Here is a 12,823-nt window from a genome sequence, read left to right as displayed (position 1 = left end):
ACGAGTACGTACCCGCAACATGGCTAGAAAACGGTCGGCTGGTTAGAACAAACTAAACAGAACACACTGAAGAACAGCAAGGTCTATGAAGAACGACCTGAAAATCAGAAACGAGCGGACAAGAACGCACTGAAAAACAGATACGACCTGACTACACGCCCTAAAAGACAAAATACGAACACACAAGCACAAACTGAACCGCAGAAAACGAACTGAAAGCACGAAGACTGGAAAGCGCGAATCATCTCTCACCAAACTTTTACTAACACGCAGTAACACAAGATCAGCAAAAGCAGCCCAAAGGGTGGCGCCATTGGAATGGAACTTTCCCTTTACAGTGCCGTCATACGTGTTGGACGTCACCACGTTTTGGACCGGTGGGATTTTGGATTGACAGTGTGTATGCAAGGCAAGCTTGGCAGGAATCCCGTCTGGAAAAACAGCGTTTTTTTTTTCCCGTGGGGAAAAACGGATGTTTGTACAGGGCTTGAGAGCAGTAATTATAGTGCTTGACCTCCTCTGTAACTCTAAACAGGTATCCTGTAAACATTTTTAAAGTGTCGCCTATGGAGATTTTTAAGTATCGCGGTTTGACGCCATTCCACGAGTGTGCGCACTTTTAACACGTGGCATGTTGGGTATCTATTTACTCGGTGTAACATCATCTTTTATGTTTTACCAACAAATAGCGTTATATATTGTGTTTTTCTGCATTAACAGTAGTGGTGTTGAAAATAATCTGCGCATTGATGCATCGCGATTCAGCCTTGCTCGATTCTGCAGCGATCAGCTAAATCGTGATGTGCACTGACGGCATGTGAGGAGTCACGCTGTTGGCTGGGATATGGAGGGCCGGAGCTGAAGGGGGCCGGGCTTGTCCGTGCTGGTGCTGCAGCTGATGAAAGTGGCCATGAGAGCTGGTCTTGAGAAGCATTGAGCTCCAGGAAGAAGAGCAGAGCCATCAGTATATTGGTCCCGAAGTGTTCCCAGCCAGAGGTGGTGGTGGAGGATGATGAGGCCGAGCCAGAGGAGAGCCGAGAGAGTGGCTGAGTCAGGTGAGGGGCTGCGGGGAGGTCACTGAGGCAGTGGCATAGCGTGGGGGGCAGCTGGTGCAGCCGCTGACACTTACACCTCCTTCTCTGCCTGGAGATTGACCATTAAATTTAATCCTAGGATGTTGAGGAGTCAGGCGGTGGGCGTGTTCCCACATCAGTAGGAAGTGACTGCCCGGTCCGTCAGCTCACTCTGCCGTGATTGGCTGTTGTGAGTCCTGAGCTGTAAGGGCTGTCACGCTGGTGGCAGTGATCTGGATCCTGCTGGCGCTGATCCGATGACAATGGCTGATGAGTGCCCAGTACACCTTCTCTCGGGAGGAGATCTCCGCCCTGGCCTGGGAACATTCAGGTAAGCATGCCCCTGACTGGTCACTCTGCAGCCTGGCCACATATTTGTGGTGTCTACTGAGGAAAGGGGGCGAGGGGCCCCAGGATGGTTGGTGGAGGAAGAGAGGACCCCTGGGTGACTGAAGAAGAAGAGTGCCCCTGGGTGACTGGGAAAGAAGGAGAGGGCCTGTGGGTGGTTGAAAGAGAAGGAGAGGGCCTGTGGGTGGTTGGGAGAGAAGGAGAGGGGCTGGGGGAGAAGGAGAGGGCTTGTGGGTGGCTAAGGGAGAAGGAGAGGACACCTAGGTGGCTGAGGAAGAAAGAGAGGGCCCCTGGGTGGCTGAGGGAGAAGGAGAGGGCCCCTGGGTGGTTGGGGGAGAAGGAGAGGGCCCCTGGGTGGCCGTTTTAAGAAGGAGAGGGCCCCTTGGTGGCTGTTTGAAGAAGGAGAGGGCCCCTGGGAGTTTGGAGAGGGTCCCTAGGTGGTTGTTTGGTGGAGAGGACCCCTGGGTGGCTGGGGGAGAAGAATAGGACCCCTGGGTGGCTGGGGGAGAAGGAGAGGACCCCTGGGTTGCTGGGGATGAAGGAGAAGCCCCCTTGGTGGCCAGCAGTGGGGCGGGCCCTTAGGTAGTTGTTGGAGGAGGCAGGGGTGAACTGGGCAATTGCCCCTCAGGCCGCTGCGATGTGCCATCAAAAGAGGCTGCACTGCAGTACCTGGTCAGCCTCGCTTGCTAGAGACCAGGCCCTGCCCCTTTTTTTTTAACAGAAATGTTTTTATTGATATAAAAAGGAGCAGTTGAAACAGGACAGTGCAGAGTTTCAGATTAACAGCTTAACAGAACTGTGGTACAGCAAGGTTCAGTATTTTCAGGAAGTACAATACAGTATGATTAGTAATGTAGGTACAGAGTGGGACACTGGAATGAGACCCAGCCGGGTCTAGGTCGGGAGGCCGGATAAAGTGAAGGTTGCTCATGTGTAGTTCAGGGCAATAAGCATTTTCCCCCGAGGCGGGGGGGGAGAGATACGAGTCTCCATGGTGGTACAGAAGAGACAGCTCGTGGCAGTATTTCATTGTGGACCGATGGCACTTAGCGGTTCGTGGCCCCGGGGTCCCCATCCAAGGGCAGAGCATTTTCAGCATGTAGGGGGTAGTGCGTAGGGCTAGGCACAGTAATAAGGCGTCGGAGACTAGGCAGTCAGTCATGTAAGGCGTCACAGGTCTAAGCATGTCGTCAGCCACATTACCGCACGGAAGTTGTCCCAGCCGCCACCCACGAACCCCAGACCTTGTCGAATTTCTGAGGGCACTTCCGCCCCATGTATGTCAGCTTGAAGAGAGGTAACACGGAGTCAACCAGTGCAAGCCATTGAGCCACCGTAGGGGGGGCCGTCAGTCTCCACTGGCGTAAAAGTGCCTTCCTGGCGTAGAAACTAAGGTAGAACAGTTGTAGACCAGCATGTGTAGATTGTGTCACACTTTCTGTAATACCCAGGAGAAGAACCCTAGGGTCCAGTGGCACTCGGAGGCCAGTAGCGGCAGCAATTTTGGCCACCACCTCCTCCCAGTATCCCCGGATGACCGGGCAATCCCATACTACGTGGTAGAACGTTCCCATCCCTCCCTGGCATTTCGGACACTGGTCCGATTGGGTGCGGAATATCCGAGGCCCTGCCCCTTTATTGACACCAGAGCCAGTAGCCAGGGAAGAGAGTGAAGCTGATCCAGTCATGCATAGCTGACATTAGAGCCGGACATGGTGGAGCTGGATTCCTGAGGTGCCTAGGAACAGCACGACCAAACTGCTCAGCTCCCCAGAGGGCACTGCACTGGCCCATGGCAGCCTGCTGGGGATGGCTCTGCTCCCGGGGCCATCAGTAGTGTTATGATGAATGATGTATTTCGCGCTACTAAACAGTGAGTAAATAAATAAAAGTCTTCCAAAATAAACAGTATTGAAAATGCAGCAACAACTAGCAGTGTTTACAATAACAGCGAAAATTGGAAAAACAGTGAAATTGAGTTCTTGCGCATAGTCTATAAAACACACTAATAATGTGACCCAAAAGGTGCATAAATAGTGAAAAGTGGAAAAATAAATATAATTAAATATAACTGGATAAAATTAAAATATATAGGCTGGGATTCACAAAGCACTTGCGCCGACGTATCTCGAGATACGCCGCGTAAGTGCAAATATGTGCCGTCGTATCTGTGTGCCGGACCCACAAACTGAGATACGCCTAAAAATAGGCTTCATCTCACCGACGTAACTTGCCTACGCCGGCGTATCGTGGGCGCATATTTACGCTGGACGCATGGGGCGCTCCCATTGATTTTCTATTCAAATATGGAAATGAGGGAGATACGTCGAATCACGAAACGTACGTGCGCCCGGCGCATGCTATACGCGGTTTGCGTAAGTTGTACGCCCGGCGTAAAGTTATTCCCCATAAAGGAGGTGTAACTCAGCAGCAGACAATCAAAGGTCTGCACCAGGGAACTCAAGCCGTCATATTTTACGTTGTTTACGTTGGACGTGAATATGACTGGGCGTAGGTTACGTTCACGCCGTAGGCAGTGATCCGTCGTATCTTAGGCAGTTGTTCCGACGTGATTCTAAGCATGCGCAGAAGGATGCGTCCACGTCCCGGCCCATGCGCAGTTGGCGATACGTATCTGTTTGGTGCTCGGCCCATCATTTGCATGGGGTCACGCCTCATTAGCATGGCTCACGCCCCCTCCCACTTGCGCCGAGTTACACCTTGGAAACCCAGCGCAGTTTTGGGAGCATTGGCTTTGTGAATTCAATGCTTGCCTCTCTGCGCTGCATCGGCGTAGCGTACAGGAGATACGCTACGGCGGCATAAATGTGCGCCGCTGTCTGTGAATCCGGGCCATAGTCCATATGTGAAGTGGCAGTAAATAATGCTAAAAGAGAAGAACTGAATGTCCACAAATCCCAGAGAGGAATAAATAGCTGCACCAAAAGATGTCTGTCTGGTCTCCCAGAACTTTCACCTCACTAATGAATAAAGCCAGCAGTACGGTTAATCTTGGATGTCTCCACCTGAATAAACCATTCCACACACAGGGCCGGATTCAGAAAGATGAGTGCATCTTTCTTCCGGTGTAACGTATCTCCGATACGTTACGCCGCTGTAACTTTGGGCGCAAGTTCTGTATTCAGAAAGAACTTGCGCCCTTAGTTACGGCGGCGTAACGTATGTGTTGCGGCGTAAGGCCGATCTAATTCAAATGTGGATGTTGGGGGCGTTTTATTTAAATTTGGTTTGACCCCGCGTATTTTACGTTTTTTTTCAACTGCGCATGCGCCGTTCTTGAAAAAATCCCAGTGAGCATGCTCGAAAATACGCCGCAATGCCCCATTGGTATCGACGTGAACGTAACTTACGCAAAGCCCTATTCGCGAACGACTTGCGCAAACGACGTAAAATTTTCAAAATTTGACGCGGGAACGACTGCCATACCTAACATATGATACGCCGCACATACCCCCCATATAGCAGGGGTAACTTTACGCCGGAAAAAGCCGAACGCAAACGACGTAAAAAAAAAGCGCCGGGCGGTTGCTCGTTTCTGAATCGGCATAAATACTAATTTGCATATTCCTCGCGTAACTATATGAAAGCGCCACCTAGCGGCCAGCGTGAAATTGCAGCCTAAGATACGACGGTGTAAGACACTTACACCAGTCGGATCTTAGGGATATCTATGCGTATCTGATTCTCTGAATCAGGTGCATAGATACGACCGGCCGGACTCCGAGATACGACGGCGTATCAGGAGATACGCCGTCGTATCTTGTTTCTGAATCCGGCCCACAGGTGCCTCTCCGTCCAGATAGCCAAAGCCTCATCCAGTCTCCTCAGTTAATACCTGTATGGTCTCCGTCCCGGGAAACAAGAGGAAAAAAAGAGAGGGCCTCCAATGGTGTAGTATTTAAAACTTAGGGGAACGTTTATTGCGGTGTATATGCGCTTAGGGGAACGCGTGTTGCATATACTCCGCCATCCTTCCTTTCCTATTCATGGATTCCTCCTTCCCTATCCACAGACTCCTTCATCCTTCCTTTCCTATTCATGGATTCCTCCTTCCCTATCCACAGACTCTTCCATCCTTCTTTTCCTATTCATGGATTCCATCTTCCCTCTCCCCAGACTCCTCCGTCATTCCTTTGTTTCTTTTAACCTTCAGTTCTCCTGACTGCTTGAATTTGTTGATGAAAACCATGGGCAGTAATCATGATGCATTGCAGAATCGAATTGTGAGACCGCTGAAGAAGATGTGCACCTCCTATTAACAGTCAATAAAGTGTCTTTTTGTTTTAAAAGTGCATTTGAAAAACCATTGCGCAGATACAGTGTCACATAAAATATTGCAATGGTCGCCATTTATTCTCTAGGGTCTTTGCTAAAAATATATATATATATATATATATATAATGTTTGGGGGTTCAAAGTAATTTTCTAGCAAAAAATACTGATTTAAACAAAAAGTGCCAGAACAGCCTTGCTCGGCAAGTGGATATTCTATGCTGCTGTTGACCATTGTCACTAAGATAAAAGGTGGTGAGAAATCAAAGTTCAGAGTTGTTACTAGCACAAGATACACTTTAATGACATGCCAACAGTCCCGATTTAGACCCCTGTCCCGTTTTTTACAGTGTCCAGTGTTTACAGTGAAATTGGCCTCTGTCCTGACTCCCGGAGTATCGGCAGAGCCGCCGCTAGAGGTCCGGGAAAGGCACAGGTGATGGTCTCTGCCGCCATTTTACAGAAGACCAGCTCTCGTGAAGGCCGACTCACAGAAGGGAAGAAACAAGAGGCGGAGCTCGGGTGCCAATAAAAATAAAGCTCAAACAATGTCATTATTCACTAGCTATGTGTAAGCATCACATGATGTGAAACATGCCAGCCACCTTTTTCCTGTTGTTCACTTCGACATCGTTTTAAGGAGTGCGGCAGTCCAGGATCTTCTTCTATCCAATGCACCTGTGCATAGCCAGCACCCTTTTTGTTTAGTGGGACGGAAGCAAAGCCAAGGGATCAGCAGTTTTTAGAGCGGTATCATCTCTCACTTCTATTGGTAGCCACCCGGGCTCTTGTTTCTTCCCCTCGGCACATTGGTCTCGGCCTTCACGAGAGCTCGTCTTCTGTAATGGGGGGTGGAGACTCTGAATTAAGGAGGGACTCTGCTGGAGACACCTGATGTAAGGAGGGACTCTGCTGGAGACACCTGATGTAAGGAGGGACTCTGCTGGGGACGTCCAATGTAAGGAGGGTCTCTGCTGGGGACGTCTGATGTAAGGAGGGACTCTGTTGGGGACGTCTGATGTAAAGAGGGACTCTGCTGGGGACGTCTGATGTAAGGAGGGACTCTGCTGGGGACACTTGATGTAAGGTGGGACTCTGCTGGGGACACCTGATGTAAGGTGGGACTCTGCTGGGGACACCTGATGTGAGGAGGGACTCTGCTGGGGACACCTGATGTGAGGAGGGACTCTGCTGGGGACACCTGATGTAAGGAGGGACTCTGCTCGGAATGCCTGATGTAAGAAGGGACTCTGCTCGGAATGCCTGATGTAAGAAGGGACTCTGCTCGGAATGCCTGATGTGAGGAGGGACTCTGCTGGGGACACCTGATATAAGGAGGGACTCTGTTGGGGACGTCTGATGTAAAGAGGGACTCTGCTGGGGACGTCTGATGTAAGGAGGGACTCTGCTGGGGATGCCTGATGTAAGGAGGGACTCTGCTCGGAATGCCTGATGTAAGAAGGGACTCTGCTCGGAATGCCTGATGTAAGAAGGGACTCTGCTCGGAATGCCTGATGTAAGGAGGGACTCTGCTGGGGACACCTGATGTGAGGAGGGACTCTGCTCGGAATGCCCGATGTAAAAAGGGACTCTGCTCGGAATGACTGATGTAAGAAGGGACTCTGCTCGGAATGCCTGATGTGAGGAGGGACTCTGCTGGGGACACCTGATGTAAGGAGGGACTCTGCTAGGAATGCCTGATGTGAGGAGGGATTTTGCTGGGAATGCCTGATGTAAAGAGGGACTCTGCTGGGAATGCCTGATGTAAGGAGGGACTCTGCTGGGAATGCCTGATGTAAGGAGGGACTCTGCTGGGAATGCCTGATGTAAGGAGGGACTCTGCTGGGAATGCCTGATGTAAGGAGGGACTTTGCTGGGAATAAGATAGCGGCGGCTTCCTCCCCCTTTCCGAATCCCACATTTGAAACCGCAGATTGGCGGTGACAAGTCCGCAGCCTCAGTGCCGGGTGGGCACCCTTGGAAGTAAGAGGCCATTTGGCTGTTTTTATGTGTTTTTTAATACTTTTAATAAACGTTATTACGCTATTGGCTTTCCTGGCTTTCTTCTCTTGCATAACGTATCCCATATGGAGCTCCTGGATCTGTCTATTGGTTGTCCATGTCCTCATGTGCGCAGGCACAATCCTGCAAAAGCTAGTTTGACCACTTTTTCATTAAACTGGTCAACTAGCTCTGGTAAGAGCAATTTAATATCAAGCACCTTGGGTGGAATTGAAGTTATATAGAGCGGTGGTGGCACTTTCTCTCCTCTTAAAGAAAATCACAACGAACATAGTGGACTGCAACAATTTCCCCTATTTTTTGTGGGATTTATATATTCACATTGATCACATTGGAATTTTCACGCTGTGTTTTTTTCTGAATGTGCAGCGCTGTCTGCAATATATGGGACTTTATTTTATTGTTTTTCTCATTTTTTATTGAATTATTTACCAGGGAGTGTTAATTAATTGCCAATCATATTGGATTGGTTCACGGCACTATACATAGTATTTGTATGGGCGTAGCGCCCTCTATTTTCTATTTTCACATATGTACAATTTGTATTGTTTGTGAGGAGCAGCTTATATTGTTTATTAATTAATTTATTAGTTAGGCGCGGAATTTTTCACTTTACACTTTGCTGGGAATACCCAATGTAAGGAGGGACACTGATGGGAATGCCTGATGTAAGGAGGGACTTTGCTGGGGATGCCTGATGTAAGGAGGGACTCTTCTGGGAATGCTGGTGTAAGGAGGGACTCTGCTGGGAATGCTGATGTAAGGAGGGACTCTGCTGGGTATGCCTGGTGTAAGTAGGGACTCTGTTGGGGACACCTGATGTGAGGAGGGACTCTGCTGGGGACACCTGATGTAAGGAGGGACTCTGGGTGCACCTGATGTGAGGAGGGATGCCTGATGTAAGGAGGGATTTAGCTGGGAATGCCTGATGTAAGGAGGGACTCTTCTGGGAATGCTGATGTAAGGAGGGACACTGATGGGAATGCCTGATGTAAGGAGGGACTCTTCTGGGAATGTTGATGTAAGGAGGGACTCTGCTGGGAATGCCTGATGTAAGGAGGGACTCTGCTGGGTATGCCTGGCGTAAGTAGGGACTCTACTGGGGACACCTGATGTAAGGAGGGACTCTGGTTACACCTGATGTGAGGAGGGACTCTGCTGGGAATGCCTGATGTAAGGAGGGATTTTTCTGGGAATGCCTGTCCTAAAGAGGGACTCTGCTGGGAATGCCTGATGTAAGGAGGGACTCTGCTGGGAATGCCTGATGTAAGGAGGGACTTTGCTGGGAATACCTGATGTAAGGAGGGACTCTGCTGGGAATGCCTGATGTAAGGAGGGACTTTGCTGGGAATACCTGATGTAAAAAGGGACTCTGCTGGGGATGCCTGATGTAAGGAGGGACTCTGCTAAGGACACCTGATGGCATCTGGTGGCAGGCGACATGGCAAGTGATACACTCAGGGCTCCCACTGATTCTGCATTATGGTAAGTTGAACTATTTAATTTGATATTAACATGTAATAATAGAAATAATACGCTTCAATAACCCTGACACCATACCAACCATGGTGCCGTGATGATTGAAGAGCTAACATCAGGTGTTTGGAGTATCTTTATCTGCTGATTGTTAAACTTTCTGTACATATTGCTATTGTGGTGTAGGATCTGGGCCTGCTGTTCCTCCATCCCTCTTTCTTTCCTTCCTACTTTCTTTCTCTTTCTCTGTCTTTCTTTCTCTTTCTTTTTCTTTCTCTCTCTCTTTCTCTCTTCCTTCCTTTCTTTCTTTCTTTCTTTCTTTCTTTCTTTCTTTCTTTCTTTCTTTCTTTCTCTCTCTCTCTCTCTCTCTCTCTCTCTCTCTCTCTCTCTCTCTTTCTTTCGTTCGTTCGTTCGTTCGTTCGTTCGTTCTTTCTTTCTTTCTCTCTCCCTCTTTCTTTCTCTTTATTTCTCTTTCTCTTTCTTTCCCTCTCTTTCTCTTTCTTTCTCTCTTTCTTTTTATTTTGTTTGTTATTTAGCTTTGTAGTATGGCAACAGTTTTGGAAGAAGGCGGGCAGACTGACGAGCATGCTTTACTTCTTGGTTGAACTGTAGCACAAAGAGTCTTACAAAGTAAATGCACTATTAAAAGTCCACAGTAGTCTTTTTTGTCAAAAGTTTCTCAGACAAGGAGAGCTGAATAAAGTCTCTAGTATGTCAAGACAAATATTTTTTCTTCAACTTTTCCGATGATCATTCTTAAAAATTACTGAACCGTGCAGTTGGCAAAGTGTAGCTTTCATAAAAACTTAGAGTTCAAAATGATCTAATTTATAAAGCAGAAATTTTAAGGCAAAGTGTGATTAATGAAAAGGTGCTTGTTACTATGCATTAAAGCTCATTTCTAAACTTTAAACAATATGACACTATGGGCAAAACCCAGACATGTTCCCTCTAGATTTTAAATAGTATTTCTACTGGAATACTAATTTTCAAACTCATTAATGAATCTGACAAGTTTTAGTTTATACATTGTCTGTTTTCTAAAGTTATACCGTGCTGATGAAATAATCTTTCATTTTCTGTTTAGGTTTTGTTCAAACAGGTGCTAGATGCCATGGCGTATCCACTAACTGCACGACTTAAGTCTACTGGGTCTGCAGTGTCTGACATTAGCTAGACATTGCAGGCAGCACAAAGTTAATAAAGGGTCACTAAAGGGAAAAAAAAAATGTGCCTAAAATTAATGTCTGCAAGGTAGACAAACAGAATAGTGTAATGATTCTGTTAAAAAAAAAAAACTAGTAAATACCTATTATATTCCTTCATCTATATCACCTCCGGCATTTTAGTTTCTGTTCTCTCATTCACTTCCTGGTTTGCATCGTTTGTTCATGTAAGAACTACATTTCCCAGTATGAATCGCGGCACGCCCAGTAATTCACACCTCCTTGAAGTCTCTAACACGTAGAGAGCATCCTGCCGCACAGATGTATTTCCCAGGAGGGGGTGAGCACGTTACTCACCACCGCAGTAAAGCCTCCCATCACGGTGGTCAGTAAAATCAGACAAGCAGGAAGTGAACAGAACAGAGAAGAAATAGAGAGACTTCTGAGCAAAAACGAACAATGAGGAAGTGAAAAGAGGAATGTCTGCAGGTAAAGGATGCTTATTATGAAAAAAAAAAAATTCCTTTACAACCCCTTTAGGCCAATATACCACTTTGCCTTCAAAGTCAAGGGCACATGGCGGGTTTAGGGAGCATAAAGTAAGCCCTCATTCTGTGACTGCGTAAAGAAAGCCTAATTAAAGTATTCAAAAAATGAGAAGGGGAAAAAAGAGGTGACAAGCCTCTGGATTTTTAGGGTGTTTGAATAGGGAGATGGAGACTCACTAGTTCATCATATAAAATGGATACATTTTATTACAAAAGTAGAAAACATAAAAACAATAGTACATCCATATCAAAAGTTCAAGAATTCTATAAAGACATGATTAACAGACACTACCACACTCGACAGAGCTTCCTCAGGAGATTTCGGTAAGGTGTTTTATATGCTCTAAACAGAAAGCGTAAGATGAATACTCGTGTTAATATTTAGTTAACACAAAGAAAACTCTGTGAAACAACAAAATTGGCATGTTGAAAAAACATACTGATATTTAGACCCCATTCACACCTAAGCGACAAAACGCCCGACGCGGGACGCTTCTGCCGCTAGAGGGGAGAATTCCCATTGCCGTCTATGGAGATGGTTCACATCTCATAGACGCGCAAAGCCTGTTGCCTGAAAAAAAGTCCCGGACCCTTTTTTTCACGCGACAGGCGAGTTTTCCCATAGACAGCAATGGGAATACTTTAGGAAAAAAAATTGAAACATTTGTAATCACGGCAAATCTGCCGCTACACGCGAACGCGGCTGTCGCTTAGGTGTGAATGCAGCCTTAAGGATAGTATACAAAATACATGTTATAGGGGCATAACAAATGTAGGGAAGCTGGGAAAGACAAGAACCTCACCAATGCTGCAGTATATAACTTGAAATTGGAAGAATGCAAATTCCATAAGTGCACAAGTCATTCTACTCCTTAAAAGGTTCTTCCATTGTTTGCAGAAGATGAAAATAAATAGTACCGTATATACTCGAGTATAAGCCTACCTGGGTATAAGCCGAGGACCTAATTTTACAATGAAAAAACCTGGGAAAACCTATTGACTCGAGTATAAGCCTAGGGTGAGAATGCAACAGCTACTGTAAGCGGAAAAGAGGGTCAACAATGCCCATTGCAACCTCACTGTGACATACCTCACTGTGCCCATTGCAACCTCACTGTGCCCATTGCAGTCTCACTGTGCCATACCTCACTGTGCCCATTGCAGTCTCACTGTGCCATACCTCACTGTGCCCATTACAGTCCCACTGTGCCATACCTCACTGTGCCCATTGCAGTCTCACTGTGCCATACCTCACTGTGCCCATTGCAGTCTCATTGTGCCATACCTCACTGTGCCCATTGCAATCTCACTGTGCCATACAGTACACACTGTGCCCATTACAGTATCACTGTGCCCGAGTGCATGCATTCTTGACAGGCATCCATTTTTTAAAAGTCGCAGCTTCCCCCTGGCGTTCCGTTTCATGATAGGCATTTGACACTGTGTTCCGCCTGTCATGGAGGTCCTCTCATCCGTGATTGGCGGAACACTGAACACAGTGTCTGCTGGGAAACTGTCCGAGGATGAGAGAACCTCCGTGATAGGCGAAACACAGTGTCAAATGCCTATCACAGAACGGAACGCCAGGAGGAAGCCACGACTTTTAAAAAAATGGACTCCTGTCAAGAATGCAGGTAAACTGACTCGAGTATAAGCCGAGGGGGGTATTTTCAGCCCTAAAAAAAGGGCTGAAAAACTCAGCTTATACTCTAGTATATACAGTAGTTTTTCTACTGAAAAACAAATCAAATCAAGAGTATATATGAAAAATCATAATAGGATATAATGTTAGAGAATCCTCTGATAGAAATCTGAATAAAAGAATTTACCTTTTGGTATAAATGGTATGAGTTGATTGAATCAATTGCAAACTAAACTGTCCAGCTGGAACAGATTG

Source organism: Rana temporaria, chromosome 2 (assembly GCF_905171775.1).
Source record: "Rana temporaria chromosome 2, aRanTem1.1, whole genome shotgun sequence".
NCBI classification, from domain to species: Eukaryota; Metazoa; Chordata; class Amphibia; order Anura; family Ranidae; genus Rana; species Rana temporaria.
The sequence above is the reverse complement of the archived record's forward strand: the minus strand, read 5'-3'. Positions refer to the sequence as shown.